Raw genomic sequence first — 19818 nt, forward strand, 5'->3', positions numbered from 1 at the left:
CTCCAGGTGAAAGCAAACTGAGGCCTGCATTCTGCTGCCAGAGGAATGGAGAAAAATGCATTGGCAATGTCTATAGTGGCGTACTACTTTGCTGCCTTGGACTCCAGCTCGTACTGGAGTTCTAGCATGTCCGGCACAGCAGCGCTCAGGGGTGGGGTCACTTCATTCAATGCACGATAGTCCACTGTCAATCTCCATTCTCCTTCAGATTTTTGCACAGGCCAAATAGGACTGGTGAAGGGTGAGTGGGTCTTGCTGACCACCCCCTGGCTCTCCAGCTCTCGGATCATTTTTTGGATGGGGATCACAGCATCTCGATTCGTTCGGTACTGAGACAGAGTAAAGAACCATTCTGAATTAAGTGAAGTGTCTGAGAAAAGTGAAAAGTCTGTAAGGCCAAAGCTGAAAGAAAAACTCGCATGCCGAGACAGCAAAGAGACAGAGAAAGAAAAATAGAAAAGACCACAAAGTCAATTTGCCCCCGACTTAGAAATTCCTTTGATGAAGAAGAACTAGTGCTAAATGTCACGCAGAATGAATATGTATGAACTTATTGTGAAACTGTATGCATATGCATTTAGAAGAGAGATAAAAGAAGACCCGAGGTCTTCAGAGGCACGCATGCCTTTTTGGAGGACTTGCGTCCAGCGCGTGTTGTAATAAAAGCATACGAAGCTTTACAACTTTTACAAAGTTGTGAGGTTTCTTCTTTTCTCCGCAAAACATTATGGCGAGCCAGGTAGGAGTTCTCTGTCCCCGCAGGGGCAGGGGGGATAGATGGACCTCCAAGGCGCGCCCTAAGATTTTTTTCCTGGTGGGGCTCTGCTCGTCTCAACTTGCCACCTGTGAGGACAGACAAGGACCTGCTGGCCTGCGGAGGAAGATACGGTATGTACTGAGGGGCCCCCAAAAGAGGGAAAGGAGAGCAAGAGAGTAAACCACCCAAAGACGTCTAAGTTCAGCTGATAGAGCAGCTGTATTAGAGATGGGGTTCATCGTTCTGATAGAGCAGACCGCAAGCAGTTCTGAGAGTGAGCCGGGTGAACCCGTGTATGTGTGTGTTGAAGGTTCATAGTTCTGATAGAGCAGAACCGCTGAGCCCGTGTGTGTTTTGTTTGTGTGTGTGTGTGTGTGTGTGATGTCCGAACACTGCGTTTCTGTATAGTTAATGTGTGCATTGTGTAGTCAGTGCACTGTGTTTCTAATCGTGCAAGTGTATAAGTGTATGGTGTATAAAAGAGAGTAGAGCTACAGTGCCCTACAGTGCGAGGGGGGTGAGTACTACCCGTGTTTGAAGCAGCCGAGTGAGGCCTGAGGCGCCGGCTGCAGCAGGCTGTGAGGGCAGAGAGAGAAGTGCCCTGCAGAGAAGCGAGTAGAAGAATGTCAGTAATAGTATTTATCGTGTTTAAATGTAGTGATTTGTGTAGATTTGGTACATTTTAACCGTGAGTATGAGCTCAGAGAGTTCCTTTGCCTTAGATGTTTAGACTTGATCTCTAGACTGTGTGCTGTTATTTTGATTCTGTCCAAGAAAAATTGATGTGAGTAAATGCTGAATTATAGTATGCTGTGTTGTGTTGAGAAAAGCGAGCACTTTGAGAGATATGCCCTTTCCCAGTGATTTTGTGTGGTGATTTTCTTCTGTTGCATTGTAGAAATTTGATTCTCAGATTGTATAGTAGTGTTTGTAGAGATTTTAAGATTTTGTTGCAACAAGAGTGGCATTTACGTAAGAGAACTATAGTACTGTGATTTATGCTTAACTACGATAAAGCAGAGTTAAAAGAATTCCAAGAATTCTCCCCCTCACAGCAATTCAAGCCTTGGCTCTAGTGAATTTGAAATAAAGAGTGGGGGGGAATGCGTGTGTCTGTGTCTGTGAGCATATCAGAGTTTTGGCTGTGACTAGCACAGCCTTTTTGCAAAGCAGTAAAACAAGTGTAAGTAAACACAGTGCTTAATCAGATTGTGCAAGAAGAGAACTAGAAAGACTGATATTTTGTTTGATCAGAACATAGTGTCTATGTCACGTTTTTGATTAGCATGCTGTGTGAAGTGACAGTAGCTGTCCCCTAGGCACAGGGACAGCTCTGGCTGCCCCGTCTCCCCAAAGCACACGAGAATGGCCTGTAAGCAAAAGCTAGATGTGCAAGTATTATTACAGTGTGGCATTTATGAGAAACACTAGTATTGCTGTTTTGCTGTTCTAATAAGTGTCAGGCACATGCCCCGAGTGTAAATTAGAGGTTTCTGGTCAAGCAGATTCAGAACCTAAGGTCTTAGAGCTTGTGTGTAAGAATCACATCTGATACCTGCCACCTGGAGCTGTGTGTATGAGAAAGAAACTGAGAAACTACTGTGAAAGTGTCTGTAAAAAGGTTTGAGTAGAAGCGAGATAGGGCAAGAAGAAATAAATAATGAGAACTGACCAGAGCAAATGCAAACAAGTTCCTAAATTAGCCCCTTTTGGGAGGGGCTAACTGAAAAGAAGTTGCCAGTAAGAGCAGCTCAAAAAATAAAAAGATCTATAATACTTCATTGCTGTTTGTACTGTTTTAAAATAGAAAGATAAGTGAGATAGAGTTTTTGTATGCTGAAATGTCTTTTTGCTTTAAAAAATCACCCAGAATGGCAAAGAGACTGTAAGATCAGACCGCCCTCTAGTCTTGGCCCTTGAAAAAAGAAAACAAGGCAAAGAGAAAGCAAATCAAACATGTTGTTCAGCATGCAGCATAAGATAGCAACGTATGAAATCAGGCAAAGATTATCATGCTGAAATGCAAAGCAATCACAGTTCACAAAATAAGTACATATGATTTGCTAAAGGCTCCTCCCAAGGTAAGGGAGGAAGAGTAAAGATGACCTCCCCAAAAGGGAAGAATTTTTGCTGACACAAGAGTCATATATTCAGTTTTAATAAAGCTTTAGTACCTGTAGAGAATGTTTATGTTGTAGTGTAGGAAATGAACAATTGGCCAGTCTGAGAAGGCATACTTGTGCAAACCTTTAAAGTAACATGTGTACTATGTGTACCTAAAAGCTTTTGTACAATTCGCTCAATTTGCTAAACATTCTCAAATGAGAAAGGTTACTCTAGAAGCAAATGATATAAAGATGTTAAGCTTAACATTAACAGAGCTTCATTAAGCTTAACAAGCTGAGCTAAACATTCAAGCAATAGCTAGTAAAAAGTGCTAAACTGCAAGTAGTAAATTAACCCAAGCAAAGAAGGTGATTTTCTTTATTTATAGCTATCCCTTTTCCTACTGAGATCTAGATCAGTGATTGTCCCAGTCTGAAGCAGTTAGATTCTGCTTAAAAGATTCCCTAAAGTCTCTACATTTCAAAACAAACATCTGCTTCAAGTATGACCTAAACCTCTGTCAGATACACTTGTGAAGTGTGTCTGAATTTGCAGTGTGAGCCCAGCACATCCTTCTAGCAAAGAGAGATAGTCATAGACAGAAAGCAGTTCCTGTTCCCCATAACAAATGTCTAACTAGCATATTAGAAACAAAATTAAGAGTTTTAAATAGAATTGATTCAGAAATACTAGTGAATAAACTAGCCACTGCAGCAAGTAGCCTAACAAAATTGAAGCAGCCTTTATAGTAATCTCTGGTAGCATTAAGAACTAGCCAGTGACAGATTTCAAAAGTACTGCCAAAGTAAACAAGTATGAAAAAGCCAGAGACCAACACCACAAGTTGATAGTAGAAGCACTTAGTATAGTTCAAATGAATGTGTCTTTAACTTTCAGTTGTATACAAACACAATTATAGATACAAGCAACAGCAGCTCCAATCATATGAAAAAGAAGTGAAAGTAATTTTCCAGCTAAAATTCAAAAAATTGTGTGAGATAATGCAATTAATATTGAAAAGAAGTTTCAATCTTAGCAGACTATAGTGAATTTCACCTATGATCCTGTTTCTAATGTAGCAACTGCCTTTGTGCTTACCATACGTAATGCCACTGTTTATGTTATCCATCCCATCGTTGCTCTAAGATTAAACCATGAAAAAACAATACTCTATCCTTCAGAACATAGAGTGTGGGCACGAAAGATGAATGGAAAGTAGCAGACAGTAAACTTAAAATCCTGCATTACTAGAGAACAAATAAGATTCATTTGTGAAAGTAATACTATTAATGCTCAAAATGTGTGTTTAGACACTGAATAAAGTATTTGTCACTTTGAAATTCATCATCACTGACCAAGAAACTGTGCTCGTATATACTAAAAAAAATGTATGCTTGAGAACTGCTTGTGCTGCTGTACAAATTGATAGCAATGATGTTATTCTGTCTAGTTGAAACCATTCTAATCTCTGTATTTGTAATTTTGTTAAAATTTTTAAGTGTGATTTTTCGTTTTTAGTACCAGTAACATCCCACCAGCTGATTTAAGCCAATTACACAATGTATCACAAACTGCCACCTACCCCTAGTAAGATAAACCTTACATTAGTAAAACAATTAATTAAGCACCAAGACCTATTAGAAAGCTTAAAAAGACTCCAAAGAAGAAGAAAGAAAACCTTAATTACTGTCCAACATAATACAAAAGAGATAACCAGAGTTCTACAAAGAATAAAACAAAATATAGATCATCACTAGTGAGATGTGATCTTTGAGTAGTCACCAACTGCAAATAGAATCTTTAATAAGTTGTGCCACCCCATTGTAGTTTTAATAATATTAGTTGAAATAAGCTTAGGATAATCTATTATATTGTTAATTTAGAACTAAAAGATGCTACAACAAATAGATGTACTAACCTCTTTGTCAAATGTACATAGTGAAGCACTAAAAGACACTTACTGTCGTAAAAGTTTTCATTAAGTAAAAGAATTTACTTATTTCCTAAGAAAAGAGAGAATAAAACAAAGTAAAGATCCATTCTAAATTAAGTGAAGTGTCTAAGAAAAGTGAAAAGTCTGTAAAGCCAAAGCTAAAAGAAAAACTCGCATCCTGAAACAGCAAAGAGACAGAAAAAGAAAAACAGAAAAGACCACAAAATCGATTTGCCCCTGACTTAGAAATTCCTTTAATAAAGAAGAACTAGTGCAAAATGTCACGCAAAATAAATATGTATGAACCTGTTGTGAAACTATATGCATATGCATTTAGAAGAGAAATAAAAGAAGACCCGAAGTCTTCAGAAGTACACATGCCTTTTTAGAAGACTTGCGTCCTGCGCGCATCGTAATAAAAGCATACCAAGCTTTACAACTTTTACAAAGTTGCGAAGTTTCTTCTTTTCTCTGCAAAACAATACTGTCGGCGGTGCACTGTTGAGGTGGCAATTGGCACTCATTGCTCTTCCACCTTCAGGAGACCTACTGCAGATGGGCTTTCTGACAGTCCAGGCAAGCTGTTCAACTGCTTGACACCCTCTGTCTCTACAGCACCTATTCCAAATGCCCATATGAGTCCCTTTGGGTCTTTGAAATAGCCACTTCGAAGGTAGTCTATGCCCAAAATACATGGGGCCTCTGGGCCAGTCACAATAGAGTGTTTCTTCCACTCATTTCCAGTCAGGCTTACCTCAGCTTCCACCAAAGTAAAATCCTGTGATCCCCTGTCACACCAGCAATAGAAACGGATTCTGTCCCCACATGTCTCGATGGGGTTAATGTGCATTGAGCACCAGTGTCAACCAAAGCTTTGCGTTCTTGTGGTTCAGATTTGCCAGGCCAATGAATCCACATAGTCCAAAAACCACAGTTTTCCCCAGCCTCTACCTGGCTAGAGGCAGGGCCCCTCTAAGCCTGGTTATCCTTCTTTCCCTGGGCATATGCCTTGGAGGTTCCTTCAAGGGGATCAAAAATATTGTCATTATCATCATATGTGACAGTTCAGTTACTGGCCACTGGAGCTGCTTCCCTTTTGGAACTTCCTCTCTGACTCTTCAGTTCACGCACCCGTTGTACCAGAGCAGCGGTAGGTTTTCTATGCCATCTCCCCATGTCTTCTCCACAATCACGCAGGTAGAACCACAGCTCAGCTCGTGGGATGTACCTTCTCTCGCCATCTGGGGAACGTCTGCGTTGGGTACCAGAACCTCTGATCTGTACTGCCGAGATTTGGAGAAAGCTCTCTTTAATCTCCTCCCTCAGTTTCTTGTGACCGTCCTCTATCTTGTCCTCTAATTTTTGAAGATGTGTTTTCACCACTGCAATTCTGGCATGTGTTGGGCCATTCACAGTGTCTGCATATGCTCGGAGCTTCTTTGCCATATCCAGCACAGTCTCCTCACCATCATCCCGCTTCATCATTGCTAAAGCAGAAGCGTATTCTCGTGGCCCAAGTCGTACAAGTTTTCTCCACATCACAGATGTGCATGGTACCAAGTCTGGATTTACAGTGTTTCCATCATCTGAGAAGACAATCTCAGCTACTGCACTTTCCCTCAAGCATTGAATCCCTTGTTCTATGGTTTTCCACTGGGTTTGCTGCATATAGAGATCATCTGCACACAGGTCTTTCTGCTACACTTCTTAGGACCCGTTCCCAGAGGCTGTGAGTGTTAGCCCCGCTCATCATTTCTTGGTCTATGGCAGGATCCTGTGACGGGGATCCCAAGTGCCTGGCTTCAGTGCCATCCAGAATTGTAGCCTCGCCTGCAGCATCCCAGAGATGGACCAGCCAACTAATTATGGATTCATCAGGTCGTCGGGTGTAATCCTTCCGTAGGCCACGAAGGTCCTTCAGGGAATAATACTCAATATTTGCGTCTGATCTTGCACCTGCCGCTTTGACTCCTGATTTTATGTCAGGAGGCATTGAGGTTCCTTCTCCTGTATCACCATCATCATCATCATCCACTGGTCGGTTAGTTTTTTCCGTGTGTTTCCCACTTCTAGTACTGGTAGCAACAGCCATGGGTTTAGATGCTGGCTTAGGCTCACTATCTGGTCTGGCTGCTGGCTTCGAGCCTGGGCTGTTGGCTACAGCTTGAGTGACTGGGATAGCTGATTTATCTCCCTGCCCCCCTGCCTCTGTCTGCTGCCCGACACTATCTAACAGAGTGCGATAAGCATAGGCCAGGGCCCAGCTTATTGCAATGAGCCTTTTCTCCTTAGAATCGTCATGGCACTTCTCTTTTAGGTATTTCCCCACCTCTGCTGCGTTCTGAATTTGTTCCCGTGGAAAATCCCAGTCTACAGGATCAGAAAATTCTTTCAGGGTTTGGCCTATATTTTCCCATTCTCCACACCACTCAGGATTTTTCACGCCTGCATCTGCTTCTGGGTCAGGGGTCTCACCAGCTCCTCTGGATATCTCAGCCCTCATTCTAGAGAAGCTGCAGACCATATAGAGGAAGCTTACAGATTAAATACCAGAAAGATGGTCTCTTTAACATTCAGGGGAAACGGAACATTCGCAAAAAGTGACATAACAGATCCAGAGAAGAAGGGAAGTAAAGGCTGGAAAGCCTTATTCTCAGCTCTTCTTCTAACAGACTGAGTGTAATTACTAATAAATTTCTAAAACATACTACTGGAATTGGGATGCAGGGTAGGATGAAGAAACCATAAACCATACATATCATAAACAGACTCCAGTATCTTTGTAAAAGCCCTATAAATCATTATCACCAAGGCCAGCACAACAGCTATTCCAATCCGTACACCTCTACTGTAAAAATTACATGCTTTGGACAATAATCTTAGTGACCAGAAAGGTATTGAAACCTCAAAAAGGTCTAGAGCCCAGAGCCACAAAAAGTCTTTCACAACAAAAGACATCAGGGGTCCAAGCAGCATGGCTACTAACTGCTTTAACAACAACAAACACACAATTAATAGGGCTTTTTTCCACCTTTTCCAGCCGCGCATTGAGTGCCAATTCATGTATTTGTCCAGGTTCAGAGCAACTTTGGGGAAGAATCCCCCAAAGGAGCTCTGGTGGGAAAAGAAGATCCAATCTGCCCCTCCCCCAAGCTGGTCCGGGAGAGAAAAAAATACCTCCTTGGAGAAAGGTGGAAAAAACTTGTTTATTAAACTATAAATCCAAAACAATATCAAAACAATGAGACTCCTTTCCACTCTAAAAGAGATGACAAAATGAGAAAACCCCGGGTTGTAGCTCAGCTCACTCAGTCTCTGATCAGTCCCTCCGGTGCTGGAATTGTCGCAGGCCAGGCCTGGCCCGGTGGGCCACAGCTGCAGCTGCTGGTGCTCTCCTGGGTGTTCAGTCCATAGCAGTTTCAAGAGGTCTAAAGAAAAAGGAAAAAAAAAAACAGTCCAGGGAACTTCTTTGCCTCAGCTAGCTAAAAACTAACTAAAATTCAAAAGAACGCCTTTCTGCCCCGCTGTCTATCTGCAGACAACACAGTCAGGAGCAGAAATGTGGAGGAGTGAGTGCAGTGTCTGAAAACAAACTGCGCGCTTCTTCTGTCTCCCGCTTCACTCTCTGGAACACTCTTAAAGGTACAAAACTTATTATTATTCAACATAAACAGAATGAGACGATTGGGGATAAAAGCATCACATAGTCAACCCAAGACAGACACAAAGATACAATTGTATGGACTTTGAGATCATTTCTCCATTCCAAATGGCTTTCCCTTCAGTCACAAGAGGCTTCCATCCCTTCCAAAAATTGCCTGCTGAAACTCTTCTGCTCCCTTCCAAATCAGTTCACTACTCCAGCAGAACCCTTGAAGCATGGACAGATGACTCTTCAACTAATTATAGTTGAAAAGAAGGGTATTTATTGCACTGCTGGACACATGTGAACCAGTTTCCAAAGACACGTGCAAGGAGTTGCAGGCTCCTGCTCTATATTTCTACAGAAAAGGTTTTAATAAGGTTTCTAAGGACCCATAATACATAATTATTACCTTCTGCTTCACATTTTTATCAGCTGAATATCCTATACAGCTGCGCAATTGTATTCCCTTAACTGGGTTGATGGGATTTTGAAATGAGGGAGTGGTTGTATGGGAGGAAGAAAGCAGCCTTCCTCATGGTGAACTCATGGCCAGTTGGCATGACCTTTTGACCTGCTCATTGTCCAAGGCTCTCCTAACTGTTCAATTATTCTTAAGGCAAGGTATTTCTATGGTCTCTGCTTCTTCACAATTGCTTCCTCTATCCCTGTCACTCCTAGCTTTATGTTCCTAATATATTTGGTACTCTTTACCTAAGGTATGTGATTTCTGCTAGCTGTATTACTAACTTAGCTTCTTAACTCATTTGAAAATCTTAACTAAAATATGCAGTCTTCTACTATCCCAATTCTATTCCCAGCTGGCCCCTCAACTCATCCTCACTTTTAAATTATCCTAATTACATTTTCAGCTAACCCCTTGACTCACCTCAGGCACATCCCCGACTGCCTCTCTCCCAGCAGCTCAGAGCTGCATTGCACAGCGCTTGCTGTGCGCCACAGAGCACAAAGCAGGCTGGCCTGGTGGGCCTGAATATTTCTACCAAACACGCTGCATCTCACACTCTGGCTCTGGCTCAGAACTGTAGGATTGCAGGCGCTTCCTCCCAGAGCTGCGTGAGGCGCTGGCTCCTGCAGATGGGCCCTGCCAAGCTGTCCCTGCCTCACGCTGGCCTCGCTTCCCTGGCACAAGTGCTGGGCCTGAAGGAGCTGCCCTGTGCTCCAGCCTGCCGAGCAGCCTGGCTCCCTGCCCCGGTGCCCAGAGTGCTGCACACACTGCTGGCCTTTGCCAGGAGTTGCAGGGCAGCCGGCAGAAGAGGAGGAATCCTCAGCCAGCCCAGCGGCCCGCGGCTGCCCTTGGCCTTTCCCTGCTCCTGGGCACACTCCAGACGGCCATGGCCTCCAGGTCGGGCTGTGCCCAGCACGGCTGCACTTCCCCTCGGCAGCAGCCAGCTGCCACCTGGGCTCTGAGAGCGGAGGATTCACCCGCTCCCAGCAAGAGGCACCCAGGGCCCGGCTGCTGCCTCTTGCAGCTCCAAGGGCCTCCTTCCAGCCTGCCTCTGCCGGGGCTCAGGCTGCTCCGGCCTCTGCCGGGGCTCTGCTGGGGCTCCAGCCCGGGCAAGGCCGGGCCCGCTCTCACCTCACAGGCACTGACAGCTCTGCGCCACAGGAGACCTTCCCGAGCACCCTCTCTGATCTTTCTGCTTTCTCACTTGAGCAAGGCTCTCCTCCAGCCAAAGAGATTATTGCATTTAGGGATCCAAATCCAAGTGGCAGGAGCCCAAATGCTCTCCAGTCACAGCTGAAGGCCTGCATCTGCACAGGGTGTTTGGGCTGCCTCATTCTTCTTTTGGTTTTGCTTTCAAATGCCATTGCCCTTTCTGCCTCAAATTGGAGTACCAAAGCTGGCCAAAAACAGATCAGTGGGCCATATTCCAAAGGCAGTGTGGTCTGGAGAGGATGAATGAAGAACATCCTTCCCCACTTTCACACCATGCCAAAGACACTGTGTCACTTTCCACCTTTAAGAAACAACAGACAATTCAGAAGGAATTTTTGAGCTTATTCGCAGAGTGAGAAGGAAGGGAATCTTCAAGGTGAGGTGTGGTTTCAGAAACTTTATTCATTTCCAATCCTACTCTGCAGTCCTATTAGACAATCCTACTATAACCCTAACCCTAAACCTATCCTGAATCCTAATCCTAATCCTAATCCTAATCCTAATCCTAATCCTAATCCTAATCCTAGTCCAAACCTACAATCCTACTCTAAACTGGTTGAGGAATAAATGGTCCTGATGTGATTGTCATGTTCTTGTCTCCCTCCTCTTCTTCACTGAAACAATCAGTGGCACCAGGCTGGACGCAGGCTCAGCAAATGTTACAAATGGATGCTGCTCAAAGGGAAAAAAACAAATCAACAAAAAACAATGGACCATGACTTTCCAAGCTCAGTGCTTCACAGGATTCCTCTGGCTCCTAGAAGGATACAGGAAGAGGACCAGTGGGACCATCTACACCTCCAACTTTATGTGCAGGAATTTGCCATCACAGGCAAACCTGGCCCAGAATCCCACTCATCCATTTATCCAGGTGTCTTCATCTTGCTGAGATTTTTGCCCTGCCAGTGCTCTGGAAATGGTGCTTTCTTTGTCCTTGGAGTTTCTACTTTTCAGGAAACTCCAAAGCCTCACACTGGTCCCTCTCTTTGAAAGACAGGCACTGTGCTGATTTCCACAGGGAGACAGAGCAGTGTCTACCTTTCCATGCCCTGCCCCTCGTGTGCTGGATGGCACCTGCCTTCCCAGCAGGGCCAGCCCAGTGGCACTGGGCCCTGCAGTTCCCTCTCTGCCACACAACCTGGCAGTAACCCTGGCACAGTTCCCGTCTGCTTGAGCGTGCCAGGCAGCAGATGGGGCTGGGACAAGTCCCTCCCAGCTGTCCCTGTTTGCATGGCAGAAACCTCTGAGGGTGGGCTGGGGGGCACCAACCAGGGCCCCTCAGAGGCTCACAGTGAGCCCCCCACAGCCCCTCCTGCCACAGCCAAATCTCTGACCCCTAGGCTGGGACTGGCTTCCTTGGGTTCCTCCACCACCATTTCATGTCTCTGAACCCTGCATTGCTCTACTTCAATTCTTTTGCCATTAGATAAAACTGAACACCACACCAAATTACAAAAGAAGGTGACAGAAACAGCCAGAGGACCTCTCTGACTCAGGAAATGCAGAGGGAGCTGGAGTTATTCAGTTTTGTGAAGAACAGGCCCCAGGGAGACTTTATTGCCACTTTCCAAGACTTCAGAGTGGCTTTGAAGAAAGTGGGCGACATCTTTTTTAACAGGGCCAGATACAATAGGATGGGGGTGAATATTTTTAAACACAAATAGGATCTAATCAGAACTTGTTTACTCCGAGCATGGTGCCACCCTGGCACAGCTTGCCCCAAGAGCTTGTAGGAGCCCCATCCCTGCAACCATTCCGGCTCCGGTGGCAAAGGGCTCTGAGCAACCTGATCTCTTTAAAGATGTCCCTGCTCATTGCAGGACACTTGCACCAGAGGACCTTTACAGGAGCCTGCCAGCCCAGCCCAGTCTAGGATTCCTCACCATTTTCATTTGAAGAGCAGCAAGAGTGGAGGTGAGCAGGAAGGGGGCTCATCTGATGCCTTGGGCTTGAGTGGAGGAGGAGCCCATCCCTCAGACCCTGTTTCACCTGCAGCCCCTTCACATTTTACCTGCAGGAGCTCCTTGGCAGACCAGCGCCGCGCCTCGTCTCTCTGCAGGCAGCAGCTGAGGAAGTCACGCAGGCAAGATGAAAATAGGTTGGGCTGCTTCAGCTTTTGTCTTCCTCCTGTGGCTATCCGGAGTTGGGGCTGGGGAAAAAGGAGACACCAGGCTCCACCTGCTTCTTTCCCATCTGTCACTGCTCTCCCAGATCCCTTTGTTTAACCTCTGTTCTGCAGTGGCAGTTTCTGCCCTGGCAGAGACCCAGAGATGACTTTTCTTTACCAACCAAAACCCCAAACCCCGATGCACCACAGCCTCTCCAACATCCCACAGATCTTGCCTTGGCAGCTGATTTCGTTGACTGACCTAGTTAGTGGGAACTACATTACCACAATCACATTTCCTTCCCTGAGGATTCATACCAACTTGAGAGGCTTTTTGGAAGAAGGACTTTGCTATACTAACTCTACTCTATCCAAGGGTTAGTACATGAAAAGCATCTCTGCAGTGCTTCTTGGTCCCTTAAGCACAGCTGCCATAAAACAAAATGAATCAAGCTTTTTGCTTTCTTCTTGAAAACAATGGGAATTGGAAGGAAAGAAAGGAAATGCACCAGGTATTCCTCAGGTAAGGAAACAAACATTGGGAATCTCATCTTCAACACAGACACATTAAGATGCATGCACAAATGTACTGGCATGAAAACACCTGCTTGGACATACAGGAGCCACCTGCAGCTCTGTCTCTCAGCAGTCTGAAAATTTCTGCTTTCCTTACATGGAAAAGAAAAACCTTTCATGGTCAAATCAGAAGGAGAGGTTCCATCCCTATGATCACCCTCTACTCCTTTGGCTACTCAAGTCAATGCATGAATGCTAGGCCCATCCCAGGGCCAGGAAATAAATGGGGGGTTCTGGCAGGCTCTCCACATCACCAGGCTCTGGCTTGGTGACGGGCAGAATGTGGCTTGGGCTAGGAGAGAAACATGGTCACTGAGTGTTTCAGCAGCACTGCACAAGAAGCAGAAGAGACTCTGTGGCCTTTACACCCTCATGCCCAGGTTTCAGGCACGTTTCCCAGTGAGAAGAAACTGCACAGGGGGTTAAGTTCCTCCCTAAAAACCAGTGCCTTAGCAACTTTCTTGTGTTTGGGCTTCTTTTCTTCATTTCTGGAAATGTAACACCAGTTCTGAGAGGCTTGCCTTGTGTTTGAGGGGCATCTTCACAGACAGACAAGTGGGAACAACTTGAAACCCAAAGCAAATGTTGCCTGAGAAGAGCTGGGGAGTGTTTGCCTGTGGTGAGGCTTGAGCTGTCTGGCAGTCCCCTTCCATGATGTGCAGAAACATCCAGCTGCTCCCCAGAACTCAGTCCCTCTGGGCACGCAGGCCTCTGGAAACACCTGACGATTCCAGCCTTTCTCCTGCTCAAGAGCATCTAACCTAAGCTGAGCTCCAGTTTCTTCAGCAAGGCCAAGGATGCTCACTTCCATGCAGCTGACAGTGTCCATGGAGCTCAGCAGGTCTTTCTGATACTCCTCAGGCCAAGGAATTACAGTGTAGATTGGCAAGACATCGACTGATCATTATCCAGTGTGGTTCATGTGGAACCAAGCTCTAACACGCTGACAAGCCAGAGGGAGAGAGCTCATTCTGCTTTTGCAAGATGGTATTTAGAAACATAAGACACCGACTTGGAACTATTCAGACCTCAACTTGCAGAATCCATCTCAAATAGACAAAAATAACAATGGCAAGAGGCCTTGGAGTCTCCATAAAAATGCCCACCACTGTCATGATAACTCTGTGCTCGTGGCGCTGAAATAGATGGTGACCAAAGAGACTTTGCTATTATCCTCTTTAAGCCAAAGGAGAATTTCAAAGCCGGAAATGGCAATGTACTCCTCTTGTGTACAAATAATTTATGTGGCTTTCTGTCCTTTTCCCACATCACCAGAGGTGACAAAGAGGGTTTTATCCTGACTCTCAGCTGAACTCAGCGACTGGCCATGGTGGGGAGCTGGAGTCCTCCCTGTCATTAGAACTGTGCAGGCCAGGGATGGCCCTGCTCCTGTGGTAAAGAAACACAGCACCGGTGTCAACTTCCCACGCTGGATCCCAGCCCAGGCACCTGCCTGCAAGCTCATCAACTTGTTAAAGTACCAAGAAACAGCCAAGGGTTTGGCAAACAATTCTAACTGCAGTCGGAGAAAAACACATCCTACACTTATCCAGGCCACCCACACACATGACTGAACAATGTTCAGGTGACTTGAAAGCCTGAAAGTTTCAACAACCACAGGATTTGGAAAAGATGCTACAGAATGGAAGAGAAGAGCTGTGTTTAAAAAATGAAAAAGCAAGCAGAACTGCTAGGGCATTGCTTTGGTAGTAGGTTTATTTCTCTTTTCCTTTTTTGTTTAGTTTTCTTTTTCCTTTTTTCCTATGTTTTCTATGAAATTTAAACTGGAAAGGTCTAACCTCTATTTCTCGGGATATTTATCGCATGTCTACCTTGTCCACTGAAAAATTCTTGTCCTTCAGAAACAGGGTTCCAACATTGTTCAAAAAACAAGTGGGAAATGTCAGGCATGGCTGGAGGCCAAAATGGCAGGCTTCTGAACTGGTTAGGTTTCTGAACTGCCACTTCCCTTTCTGATACAACCAAAGCTACAGCAGATGCTGCTGTGCTGCAGGGGCATTTTTAGAAGGGGACTTTGGTGGAAGTGGTGCCAGCAGATGGCAGTGGGATTTTGTCCAATGGCACACAGAACATGGGACAGGTGAGAAAGACAGTGGGATCAGTGAGTATTTGCACCTTACCAAGACAGGAGTTGCATTCCAGGAAGGAACTTCTCGTTCCACCATTTTGATGCCCACGATTCCCAAAGACCATATGTCCACTTTGGGGCCACATGGTTGACCTGTCACCACTTCAGGCGCCAGCCACCCAGCAGCGCCGGCCACAGAGCTCCGTCTGCCCTGCTCAGGGCTGAGCTGAGCAAAGAGGCCAAAGTCAGCTGTGGAGAAAAAAACAAACCATGAAAGCCAGCTCCAATTAGGAAACCAAGCAACTGAATTCCCCACTCTCAGGCTAACAATGTGCTGTTGGATCTCCTGGAGAACTGTCCATGCTCGATTTCCTTGGGGCTTTCCAAAAAATCCCAGGTTTCTCAACGCTGCTCACAGCAGTGGACTTCATTCCCCTGAAGCTTTAGATTGTAGCTCCCTCTGTCTGGAAGGGACCCACACAGAGCAAGGCCACTCTTGACTGCTTGTGGCTCCTTCTACCTCTGTGCACGTTGCAACTGTGCCCTCAGCTCGCAGCAGGGGTCCCTGCACTGCCACCAGCACCATTTTTGGGGAGCTGGCAGTCACTCCAAGCAGCCCCACACCCACATCCCTGGAACGCTGCACCTGACCAAGAATATACTGACCCGGCTTGACAGAACCATCAGTTCTGAGAAGGATGTTTCTGCTCTTCACATCTTGGTGGATGACGTGGTTTGAATGAAGAAAATCCAGTCCTTGCAGGCACTGAGAGAGAAAACAGAAAGAGGAGGGCAAAAATGAGTGATGTGATTTCATCACAAAAGAAAGGAAACAAAGAATCTAAAAGATTCCCTCTCCAGGGGAATGGGGAGTAATGGCAGAACAGTAATGGCCACTGAGAGGAAGAGCTTGCTGCTCCAACACTTGCAGAGCAGGACCTTTCTGAGGAAAGGCACGTCAGCTTTTGAAAGAGCAACAGCACCTGCTGTTGTAGGCTGTCCCCTGCCAACCAGCCAGGGTGACTCCTGCTGCAGTGGACATGCTTTTTCCATGCAGAGGACAAAGGAGGGGTTTTGAAAGGAAAAATACCTCCCTTTGGTGTTTAGTGGATCACTTTTGGGTGGGAGGCTGCATGGAAAAGATTTTCTTGCTGGCCTCAGCACAGGCGTGTAAGTATCACACCAGTCACTTCCCGGAAGCAAAGAGCATTTTGGCTGCACTACTATTCTTTTCAGCTGAGGACTGTGAGAAATGAGTATTTTTTCTTTGCTGGTTATTTCATATCCTGCCACCAGCAACTTTGCTTTTACAGGCAAGGAATGCAGTGAAGACAGACTCCAGGCAAACATTTAGAGAGGCAAGTGGAGAACAGCAAATACAAATACAAGAGACAGAGCGAGAATACAACAGCAGGAGAGATAAGAGTACTGGCACAGAGTACAGGGAGTGAAGGGGCAATGGCAGGCCTTTCACTTGAGATGCTTTTACTTGCCCATAGAATAGCAGCAACACAGAAACAAAGCTTGTCACAGGAAATCACTCCAGCTCTGAGGCCCTGTTTCCCAGACAATCCTGCCCAAGCCCTTGGAAACACAGCTGGGATTACTGACCTCCCGACTGATGGCTGCCATCTCATCTTCAGACAGGAAGGTCTGGCTGATGACATTGCTCAGAGTGCCTCCATCCATGTACTCCATAACCAGGGACAGTTCCTCACCCAGAAGGTAGCTGAAAGAAGGAAACAAGGGCATGTAGATGAATGTACATGGCTAGGTTGCTGTTTGGAAAGAAGGGTTGATTCTTCTTTTCAGGTCCCTTTGAGACAAAGACAAAATAAAGGAATAGACATTCCCTCTCGGCTGTGCATTGTTTGCAATCTGTGCAGTCTCAAGGAGAAAGGCACAGCTGCAAAAAAGGAGATGTCTTAGATGGGCAGTAAGCAAAATGTGCAGTTTAGAAACAGCCCAGATAAAAAACCTGTCACGCATGGTTTTTCTGGAAAAAAGCACCTAATCTTCCTGGCATGCATAGCAATGAAAACCAGTGGCAACAATCCAAGGGAAATTCGTGTTAGTTTACCTGGACATAAGAAGACACTTGAAAAAAATCAAGCTCTAAAACGAAGTGGTGGCTGTGAATAGAGATCATTGATTTAGTAAGACACAAATCATCCAGGTTTTTGAACAATTTTCAGATACCATGTGCCAGCAAAGACTTATGCAGACAAAATGCAATCTCTTCCCATCCACTGGAGATGAAAAGAGCAATAATAATTAGCAAATAATTACAGCTCTATTTTCTGCCAGTGACCAAAGGGGGATTTTACCTTGCATGTTTGCAATATGTAAACAAACATTCATGGGACAAAAGCACAACTCACCTGTCTAAACAGTTAACCAGGCTGGGATTTCTATTCACCTTCATGACCATGAGTTCATTGATTTTAATTCCTTTTTCCTCAGTCCTTGAAACTGTATTTTCTTGATGGCCACCTAAAATGACATTGAAAATCAGTAATTTGAGAGGTTGGTGGCACGAGACCACAAGGCACGTGGAGCGAGTGATTTTGCAATGACACAGCTGAGCTGTGCCAAACTGCCTTGTGATCAGGCACTGCAGTAATCAGGAACTGACATTCCAACAGCCCATTTCTCTGCTCCCTTGGGAGCCAGTTACAGGACATGTGGGGGCACTGACATTTTGCCTTGACCACTTGGTAACAGCGGTGTCTCAGTTATCACCCACAAACCTCTGACCACACTCTCTGCTGCTTGGTTTGGGATTCAGAAGAAGGAATCCATGCCTTAATACTCTGTGGATACATCTTGTGATATGGGCAGGGCTTAGGGCTTTCAGGGACGCCTTGCAGGTCTCTCCCTATGTGCAGTTCCCAAGTGCAGCACTGCAGGTGGCTAAGGATCTGCCAGTAACTTTCAGATGGATTTGCTGGCAGCCAGAAATGAGAATTCAGGACTCTGAAGCTGTAGCCTCAAAGAGCAGTGAGGTGCTCGAAGGCACCACCTTTGTTTTAGCAATGGAGAGCGAGTGAGCGCGTCCTTCTCTGAAAGGAACCGCTGCCCTCCGTGCCTTCCTTCTGGCAGCTGAGGAGGACAAAGTCCCAAATGTGTTCTGTGGGCTGGCACCAGTCTGTGCTTCTTGTGCCTTTTCAGCACAGCTCTGCCCAAAGCTCCAGCCACAGCTCACACCAGAGGGGAAAGCCCTCGAGTGCAGCAGAGTCTGCAGGGGTTGTTGACATTTACCTCTCCTCCTGTGGCAGTGTCGAGTGCTCTATAAACATCTCCAAAACTCCTAGAAAAAAAAACAGAAGCAGAGAAAGGAGAAGCCATTTAGATCTTGCAGTGAAAGCCAGCCCACACAGGAGATCTCTGCTGTAAATGCCTGCAGGACACTGGAAGCATGAAGATGTCTTTGACAATGCCTTCTGAGCACACCTAGAAATTCTGATCAGCACTGACAATCTAAGCCCAGTGCCTGAACACATTTGCAGTTTGTCTGACTTCACAATTGATACCTATTCCACCAGCAAAACACCTGATGCATAGTTTTGTACCATTAACATTGCTTGGACTCACCCACTGCCAATATTTTCCAGTTCAATGTATTTTAGAATAGGACCTTCCATCTTCACCATTCTCCCTGAGGGAAACAAAATGCAAGATGTTCACTTTAAAGCAGAGATCCCACCTTCTAGGAGATACAAAAGGCAGCCCCACTGTCTGGGGCTCTGAGCCCTCCCTTGGTGGACAGCTGGCTAACAACAACAGGAACAGCAACTGGAACACCAAGAAAAGAACAGCAGGCCCACAGCACAAGTGGCTGGCACAGAGACTGATTTCCAGCATCCTTTGAAGTGAGAGACCTCTTGACAGCAGACACACAGGGAAGCACAGGGAGATACATTCAGAGGACACTGAGACCAGAAGAGAGTACCTACCTAGGCAAGTAAGTTTGTCATCTAGAAACATTAAGGAGAGCTGGAACTAACAGTGCCTTTGTTTTCTTGGGAATAAACACTGTGAGATTTAGAAAAGGTTTCCTACTTGCTAAGATTAAATGCACCTGGACATCTAGAATCAATTCCTCTGAAAAGATGTCAAGTCCAGAACAGGAGGAATATTGCCAAGTGTTCCCATCTTTTCCACCTTGCAGCAGTTTGCCAGAAGAATGCCTCTGTGTTTGTAAACCAGAGCAGCTCATGCTAGAACCGATCCCCACGGGGCTTTCAGCATCAGGACCCTCACCCTTTATGAGCAGGCTGAGCCCAAAGATGCCCTTGCCCGTGCCCCATGTGAAGAACCATGCCGCTTCTCTTCACCCTGACAGCGCGGATCAGTCGCTCCCATTGCACTTGCCCTCTCTGCACCGCACACGTCCCCATCTTCCCAACTCGCACGGCGGGCACGGACACAGAGGACAGCAGTGCTCCTCTGGCGTCCCTGTGACACAGAGAGCTGCCCAGAGGAGATGCTGATCCTCTTGTGAGTCCAGGCCGTGCGAGGCAGAAGCCGGCCCAGAGAAGGGGCTGCTGCCTCAGGCAGCTCCGTGCTGCAGCAGCCGGGCAGCAGCGAACCCTCCCAGCTAAGGAAGGCTCCAGCCTCTGCATTCCCACCAGCCCTCAGGGGCAGGGCAGCGACCACAACAAGGCTGGCAAAGCCCCAGCATGAGCACTGACAGGCACTGATGGGAAGAAGCCAGAGTGAGCCTGAGCCCCGGACAAGCTGTTGCCCCCATTCAGGACACAACAGGATGGGCTTTGAGATCAGCCACACCGAGGCACAGATCAGTGCCCTTTTTGTCCCAACTGGTGATGGTAGACACAGAATCCACTGGGCTCTCATCTCAACCCTACCAGATCTTATCTGAGAGCACAGCACTGGCAGCCATTAAGGGCAAGAAGCAGATTC

At 46.1% G+C, this 19818-nt stretch overlaps 1 pseudogene; it reads right to left on the reverse strand.

The window, feature by feature from the left end:
- Nucleotides 1-10705: 10705 nt before the first annotated feature.
- The window catches only part of LOC131570207 (serine/threonine-protein kinase PAK 3-like), an 11834-nt pseudogene continuing 2721 nt past the window's right edge, over nucleotides 10706-19818 (reverse strand).

Source organism: Ammospiza caudacuta, chromosome 33 (genome assembly GCF_027887145.1).
Source record: "Ammospiza caudacuta isolate bAmmCau1 chromosome 33, bAmmCau1.pri, whole genome shotgun sequence".
In the NCBI taxonomy this organism is placed as follows: Eukaryota; Metazoa; Chordata; class Aves; order Passeriformes; family Passerellidae; genus Ammospiza; species Ammospiza caudacuta.